The following is a 9,544-nucleotide window of genomic DNA, read 5'->3' as shown; positions in this document are numbered from 1 at the left end:
ATGAAAACAATCTTGTCGATCCAGTTTAATTTGGAAGCAGTAGACCTTGCATTAGAAAATACTGTGAAGTATTTGTCTTTCAACAAGAGGGAAGCATATCCACAAATCAACGATGTGTAAAACATTACAGGACCCCCACATCTACATTGGTGCAATTCTGCTTTGATATCTGATCATAAGGTCAAAAGGAATGAAGAAAAGAAACAAAAGCCTATGTGATGTTGGTAAACAGGTGACAAACTGGTGACGTAACTTGCGATTTGTCAAATAATTCTGCTTCAATTTCTTCCTCTCTTTAATGTACCCGGTCCACTTCGGTGAAAGATGAAATCGCCTTAGTCATAACAAAAATATTGATTAGGAAATATCGGATGGCATTGTTTGTAGTTCATGTTTTCAACGAAAGCAATTAACGATATCAGTTATCCGACTATGAGTATCTTTTCAGGTCAGTTGCGTGAGTTTCCAATTACTTTGTATATAGTCCTAGATTTTCTGGATATGCAGTCAGGTTGAAGCCACGGGTATGGCTCTTGTGGGAAAAACACCAAAACAAAACAAAACGAAACTAAACGAAACTAAAGGAAACGAAACGAAACGACAAGTGGTCCCTCACTGTCTTGAACACGCAATCTGGATAGAATGTTCTATTTTTCTCTACTTTCGCTCCTTGTTAGTGTGTTTTGCACAAAATACATTATCTGCACTTCAAGTTGACAATAATTGATATATACACTAAAGACCGAAATACATACTTGCATGTCAGTCCTAATAATTCTTAAAGGTAGGCTGTTTTCTTTTCAAATCAATTCAATTCAATTCAAACTTTGACAACAGCCTGAATCACATTCAAAGTCAAACATGTTGCACATAATGGATTGTAGAATGTGCGAAATAGGCGTAACTTGAACTTGTGGGTATCAGCATGCCTTTATAAAATTCCTGGCATTTTAAGCATTAATGAGATGTGTTTTCATTATCTCACTTAGGAATGTTCAAAACATGAATCCTTACCTAAACCAGTACTGTACAGTCCTTTTAAGGCAACGCAAGCCATCACCCCCTCCCACCACCACCACCACCATCACCCTCCTTAATAAAATGATATGAAATATACCTTCTTGAAACAAGATCCGCGTATGAGTGTACAGTTCTGAGTATCATATCAAAGGTGGAACATTTTGATTCTTTTAGCAGCTATACTTTGTGTTTATAAGATTAACAACTTCTAAAAGGAAAAACCTTTCGGCATGACTTTTTCTGATTATTCGCATTTGGTGAAGGAACCACACATTTTCAGTGCGCACATTTTCATATTGAAGCAACTCCGCTGCCCCAGGCGGCGTGTTCCCTCGGCGTCGAATTCCAGCCAACCAGCATCCTTCCCGGAACACAGCCCACTTGTGATTGGTCCATTGGCATTTTGCAAGTACCCGCATGGAATGCTGCCTGCATACACGTACGTCTCGGTCAGAACTTGCGAAGAAACGACCATAACCTGTGAATGAGAGCGTAAGGAAATGTGTTGTGGGCTAATACTCACATTCATTTTTAAAGGCATTGTTTACCATTGACAGCAGTGATTTAAAGAATTTTCGAATTATCACATTAGTGATGCATATGTGTGTTTAGTTGTATGACAAAAAAAAAACTTATCATATACAAATTTCGCAATAAAGCCTAAATATTAGGAGATATCACTATTTTTCTCAATATATAAGCCATCATATTGTAGACGGTTTATTCTACAAGCAATTCCATTTTTCCGTCTTTTTTGTCAAGTCGTGTCATGTCTTTTGTATTTCTCCTGTCTTGTTCCAATCTATCGTAAATTATATATATCGGTGATAAGTATTTGTAAATAAGTAATTCATAAGTTTGTTCATTTTTTGAGTGGTTCTCAACATACAAGCTTGCTTTTCAGTGGACCTCTCAGTTCTCTTTTTCTCAACTGAAGCATAACCTTGTACTTTTTTGTCAGCATAACTTTGTACTTTTTTTGCCAGTATGCATTCTTTTGTTTATCTGTATCATTTATCTTTAACAAAGTCGGATGTTTATGTTTATGATGTTATTCCAAATTCATTATGCGTTATGTTTTGTTGAAAAAGGAAGAATGAAAATAAATGAATTGAATTGAATTGAATTAGCACTATTGTTCATATTTTGTATACTGATTAACATTTATAGTTATGTTGGTTGTTTCTATCCCTAACTTACATTTTATAATTATTTTGAAGCACTAAAGCTCGGTCTTTGTTTCATTTGCAAGTGGTAAATAATGCTATAATACTACGGGCTAGAGTTTGAGTCCTTCTCATTGCACTCCGTTTGGTTTTTGTTCGTTTGAATGCTTTTTTCAATAAAGTAAACTTGGAAGAATACCAAAATATAATATTATGCATAGAATAGTAATATCACATCACTACAAACAAATCAAAACAAACGGGGAAGGAAGCCACTTTAGGCACCGATTATCTTGAATGCTTACTAATATATGTATATATATATATATATATATATGTATATATATATATATATATATATATATATATATATATATATATACATATATCCAGGGACAGCTTATTACATCAATATGCAAGCGTTGCTTAACAAGCCTATCAGCAACCAACATAGTCGAAATAAAGAATGAAGAAATTATTGAAATACCTCGCCACTGTCACCTCGTAGAAAAGATTTGATGGAAGTCGCAAAATTCTGTCTCAGTGCGAAGCCAACACACGAGTTGTCATCGTGAATATTTACAAAGACAACATCCTATGAAAACATCAAGAAAATAAAAAATGATATAATTATGATAATGCAAATCAAGGTTAAACTTTACACTTAACTGCAATATCTTTATTGATTACAGTGATATTGATGAACTCTACCAGAAATGACAATGCAGACATTAGGAATCTAATTGATTTTAAATTCGTTTAGTTCATTGGTCAGAAGATGAACGTGTCAGCTTAATGACAAGGTTTTGCTTTGCCTTTTAATGTTGATATTATTATATAATATGTTGAGAGCTCTTGTCCGAACGTTTTGATGGTTTCTCTTTTTTCCGTTTTTGTCTTTAATGCCCTTGTTTTTGTTTCGACATTATCATAACCAATATCATTATTGATTTTATCAAAATCAGTATAAGTTTGTACTAGATAGGTATCATATTCGTTATCATCATTTTGCATTATTTACAGCCCTATCACATAAAACTTTATTTGCGTATGATTATTAACATCGCTATCATTACTTTCATTGTTATCAAAATTGTCTTTTGTATCGTCTCTTAAAGCTGTAAGATGTTTGTTCTATACGCCATAAACGAGTGCATTCTTTTTTTTTAACGTAAAGGGACTTCGCGACAATTTTGTGAGTGGTTAATTCGCGATAGTGGAGCAATAGTACAGAAAGGAGAAATGCATGCGTGCACACCACATTCATGTCGGGATCAAAGTTAATATTTTCGCGTGTTTTTAAATTTGCAGATAGCACTCGACTTGTGAAATTCGCGATAATAAGCCAGTTCACAGTTAGCTCATGGGCACATTGGTACAAATGACCTTTCTTTTTTCTCAATTGGTTAGGCACTTCACTCGTTTTCAAAGCAATATGATGCATAAGCATGCCCACATTTTTTTTTTTTTAATGGAATTCACGTTCAAACAAAGAATGAACTTGACAGAGCAGGTGACAAGAATGGTCTGTCAATTGACACCTCGGCAGGTATTCATTTCATAGTTTCGTGTTGAATGCATAAACAAAGTCTTTCTTTATACCAACACTGCTAAATACTAGGCTTGCTGTCAGGTGGATGTGCTAGTAAGCACTGTTTTACAAGGGTTACATGAATAATCATTACACCAGGAATGTTTATCTCAGTGAATTCAAAGACAAACACGCCTGATTGTACAAATGTCCTTTTTCTGCTCATGCGCAAAGTGAAACTGTAAACTGGCTTATAAAACCCTCGCGAAACATTCGGCGCATGCAGTACTTCATGACTACTGCTTGCAAAGTTGATCGCAGATGGCAGCATTACACATTGCATACTGAGAGTCTCTTGACTGTAATATGGCATAGTCGTTTTAGATATCTTTAAAAAAAAATCATATAGGGAAGTTATGGGGGAGGGAATTACTCCACTTTTTTCGTAGTTATAGCTGTAACTTGTATATAAATGTTGTGACACACGCCAACGTAATATGTTAAAGTGATGCCTCATTTTAGAATGTCAAGTATGTGGAATAAGTAATGAATCACATACATGTAGATTACTATAAAACGACAACAACGTATGATATTAGGATTTTAACTTTCATAAAAATGTTAACGGTATTTCTAAAGTTATAAGAAATTATCTTCTTTTGATAGCATAATACCATCTTTCCCGCTCCATTATTATCTCACCACATTTCCCCCTTCGTCTTCTTCTTTCTCTTTTTCTCTCTTTTACGTATATATAAATACAATTATCTCTATTTATCTCTGCCTCTGCCTATGCCCCTCCACTTGCCTTTCCTCCATTCGTCATTAACCCTCTGCACGCCACATAGATTTCATGTCCATAGGTTTGTGTGTGAAATTTTTGCACATTTTACTCAATCTGCCCTACATTGGCAAAAGGAAGCAAGTGACTTTTTTTTATGGATATTGACTTTTTTATTGATTTGGCATATTTGAGGCATGCTCTATTTAACTGAAAATCCAAAAGATACAATTTGTGCCCTTTCCTGAGACATTTGGGTGGCAAATGGAAGCAAGTGCACAAAATTGCATGCAAAAAAATAGCAAAAGAAAGGAAGTTACAACCTCATTATGATTGTCACTTGCTTCCCTTTGCCAAATCATTTATATTTACACACAATCTAAAATACTTTGGCAAAAGGAAGCAAGTGACATTCTCATGATATGTTTGTCACATGCTTCCTTTTGCCAGATTTCTCATGTTTGCTACAAGTCTATAATACTTTGACAAAAGGAAGCAAATTACATGATAATGAGTTTCTATAATATGGGAATATCGAAAATTTTCGCATTGTCACAAATGCATCACCATATGACTTGCACGAATACCGACATCATTTCTCTTCACAAATTTTGGTGTTGAAGGGCCTACCCAAAACATATTTTCTTCATTAAGTAGCGTTTGTACTCGATGTCACTTGCTTCCTTTTGCCAAAGTAGGGCAGCATTGGCACATAAAGGGTTAAACGTTGTCTCTGCTTCTCTCAACTCTCCATTCCATAACGACTTTATGCCTTGCTCTCTCTATGGCTGCGTTTATCATCTTTCCCCAAGCTTTCCATATTACCCACTATCATAAGTCGTTTCCAAAGACCTTTAGAAACACCTTCCAAAATAAGTTGCGTGTATCAACCCACCACCAACGCGAAAACTGGCTTTGTCACTATGCAGCTGCATTGCGCTGTTTGACCCAAGAACAAGCAGTCATAATTATCATATAGCGCAGTACAAAGTCGTTTCAATTAAAACAGCTTTTTGTTTCTCTCCCTACTAGAAACACGTTTTTGGCTGAAACCTGCTTCGGAAAGCACACATTTGCTGTTTTCAAAAAAAGCTTTCCGAACTCCATAATCAAAACAGCTTTGCATTTATCATCTCACCAAAAAAAAAAAAAAAAAAAAAAAAAAAATCCCTGAAAGTCGTATGGAAAACCTGTTTCTGAAAAAAAAAAAAAAAAAGTTGGTAAAGGCAACCTATATCTATCTCATTCGTGTGCTGCACAAGAAATATAAAGAACAAAGACAGAGCCGTGGAGGGGAAATAACTCACCCGATCGAAGTCGACAGCGAAAGTTGCGGGGAAGGAACCGCTGAAGTTCCCCGGAGACTCGATGAGAACAGTGTTGGACTCTGCCATGTATTCCATTCTTTCCATCATCATTTGTCCGTCCTCTCTGATTTTCATTATCTCCATGGACTGAATAAAGATTAAAGTGAAAATGGAAAAAATATTCGAAGCAAAAAACAAAACAAAACAAAACAAAAGATGCCTTTTTAGACAGAAAAACGTGATGCGTCAAATACTTTAGCCGTATTAAGTCGCAGATTATTATCGATAAATAGAAAGATGCGCGTAAAGCTGACTTTGACAATAAAGAATCACATTGGCCTTTATAACTTGTATTTTTATTGATTAAGTGTTTATTTTTCCTATCAAAGTTGGCAAATTATACATTCTACTTAAAGGGTTAGCAAATGGTGACTTAATATCTGCTATCAGAAAACAACAACAAGTATTTCCCTGACATTATGATTTTATCGATGATGCATCACATAAGTTGCGTAATTACCGTATAATTTATATACTTTTTTCATAGTTCGGTATATACGCTTGCGTTTCTGAGCGTTTGTTTATCAAGCAGATTAATTTCTGTTCCAGACATTATGAAAACGTCCCATTCAATGTAACTATCACAAAAAGATAAGTTTTTGACACGAAACGGAATTATTCTAGTTTCATAAGTCTGGAAGGCTTGACTCGCAATAGGTATAAACTACTACAAGGCTGATAAAACTGATATCATCATCATTAATTCGTTACCTTGATTATTTAATAGTATCGTGCTCATTAAAATCATGGTATAGTTCCGGTTGAGATGAGGCTTTATGTTTCCAACTCTATTTAATGCTGACTTTTTTTTAAGAGTTTATAATTCTAAGGGGAATTCGAGGTTTATTTGAAGAAAATTGGTTTTGAAATGGCCGAGATATGGCTTTGTGTTAATTTGTTTTTGGACATCTCAGTCATTTTACAACCGATTTTCATTAAATAAAATTTGAATTCCTCTTAGAAATGAATGCTCTTCAACATTACATAATGGCGTTTCTATGTATGTCGCAAAAAAATTAAAAGCTGAATCCTCATCTCAACCAAAACTGTACCATCCCTTTTACAACACCAATTGAAATTCCTTTACAACAATGTTGCCATTGAAAGACAGATATTATTCAGAGGGGTGAGTTGTTTTTTTTTCAATGTCTCCCTCTCCGACATGTTTGTTAATTTACAGATTAGCAGTTGCGATCTGAACATAATTATTTTGATTCGTATAAAGAGGGAGACAAATTGAAGAAACTCACACCTAAATGTTGGAATTCCTTACTTTCAAGTAGGCCTACCCTGTGCATGTTATGTTATTGATAATGTCGCTATGGTGAAAAAAAGAAAAACTGAACTGTACATCATCAGTGCTATTGTTGTCTTTAATATTTTGACTATTTTTGTCATCAACATCTGTATGCTTTACCATTTTCTTCTTTTTTTTTTGACACTGGTACCTGCATACATACAATATATGATAGTGTTATTATCACTTTACAATTTCACAATTTTCCTAATTTTTGTCCAATTTTGATGACATTTACGCTATTGAGCTCGGAAAACTTTGCTTTTATTTTTCTTTTCAGAGCAACTCGAGCATCAACCTTTTATAGCAACCTACCGAATCAGCGTCCATGATTTTGGAACTGGTCGTTGCTTCGCTTAACCACGCTGAGCAATCCGCCGGGCAGGAACCGCGCTGTACGATCAGCGTGGTCCCAATGACAAACGCTCCAATCAGGGAAGTCGTGAGAAGGCACGTGATACAGACGGCGACGAGACAGCGGGTTTTTGGCGCTTGCGCAGCTACTTCCATCTCACTGTGACGAGGTGGAGTAGTTTGCTGCGAAAACTGTGGGAAAGAGTTATATAATTTTATATATGACAATGCAATTCAGACTTAAGTAGGATAAGAATTACAGTTAATGTCTCAGCGATGATAATGATGGCGTTGATGTTGATGGGGATGGTGAGATAAATGCAGCTTGAGCTATCAACACTTTTAACATTAACTAATACTGATGATAATTTAAATTAGCTATATTTATGATATTAAGAAATAATTATGTAGTCTACATAATAATGTTGTTGATTAGAAAAAAAAATGATGTAGAAGAAGAATGAAAAGAAGCAACTAATTTATTAGTACTTGTCCTTTTTTGTTTGTTTGTTTCTGCTTTTGCTTGTTTGTTCGGGTTTTTGAAGTATGCACGAAATGCATCCAAAGTTAGGACCTATATAAACAAAATAAAAAATGAAGCAACCCAGTATTTACCTGATCGTGACTATAGGATTTGACAATAGATTGAACAAAGTGCATTACGTGTACTAATACTCTTATCCTGGGGAGCTTCATTTTGTTGTACATCAAACAAGGGCATATTTTGTACTGTTCCAACGGGTGTGATAATTAGTAGCCCCCCCCCCCCCGCAGGTCGCCTGCAAAGTGAAACACAAGAATATCCCCATAATGAAGCCTCTTATTAAGAGAACACACACACACACACACAAATACACACACACACACACACACACACACACACACACACACACACACGCAGACACACATAGATAAACAAAATTATAACAAACGTGCAAGTGTATTGCACTTGCAGGGTAAGACTGTGTATCACCCCCATAAGTAAGCAACGATTACCTTTTTCGATGAGTTTTCAGCCAAGTCCATGCTGCAAGTTATACACTTCACCAAAAGGAATCGAGCAGTGGTAACTAGGATCGCAGATGCAAGCTTGGAGGAAGGCTTCCGAGACTTTGAGTGACCCTGTGGGACTGATCTCTATACTTATACCCATTGACGCTTCCGCATTAAAGTGTTAAACAAATGATAATAATAAAAAACCCAAAATGCTGGACATTGACAGAAAATTGCAGTAAAAACATTACAACTTCTAAGCCCCCCCCCCCTCTCTTTGTACCTCTCTTCCTCTATATCTCTCCGTCTTTTTTTTTCTCTCTCTCTCATCAGTTCATTGATCTATCTCTTTCTCTCCTTTAACTCATGTGTGTGAATGTTTTTAGCTTTTATGGACCGTAGAAATTGGATTTTGGAGTCCATTTATCTAGAGACACAGCTGAACAATGGAAGTGTCAGGAATTACATGAAAACATACACGAAGTTATGATTGATATCAGGCTATTGTAAATCTTTCGCTTTGACGGGGGGGGGGGGTGGGGTGGAGCTTTGAAGTCCATTAGATATAACAATGAAATGATATATCTAAAGGCAACTCGAAGGAATGTCGAAAATATTTCCCTCTCTCCAACGTACTCTCTCTATCTCTCTCTCCCCCTCTCTCTCCCCCTCCCTCTCTAGTTTGAAATAAAAATCCCACCGAAATTACTACCTTCGGATTGATCAAGTGGCATGCAATTGTGGGCAGTAATGAAGTCGACACGTTTTACCAATCCCGCTCATTTTTCATCTTTTTGTAACATTTATGATGAGTGATTCAGTTGAAGTTGAAATATGAACAATTAAATTATTTCGACTCAATTTCTATGTCTTAATTGGACCTTTATGAATTGAAACAGTCTATGAACATCTGCTGCTTTTGATCAGAAACATTAATTTGAATTCATAACCTTTTCATTAACATATTAAAGCATCAGTATTACTAGTAATTGTCCGCTTCAGATTCCCACTCTGAACCTTCGTTGAATTTATAGG

This window comes from Diadema antillarum, unplaced genomic scaffold (assembly GCF_040938485.1).
Source record: "Diadema antillarum isolate AM-2024a unplaced genomic scaffold, OU_Dant_1.0 scf00000150, whole genome shotgun sequence".
NCBI classification, from domain to species: domain Eukaryota; kingdom Metazoa; phylum Echinodermata; class Echinoidea; order Diadematoida; family Diadematidae; genus Diadema; species Diadema antillarum.
The sequence above is the reverse complement of the archived record's forward strand: the minus strand, read 5'-3'. Positions refer to the sequence as shown.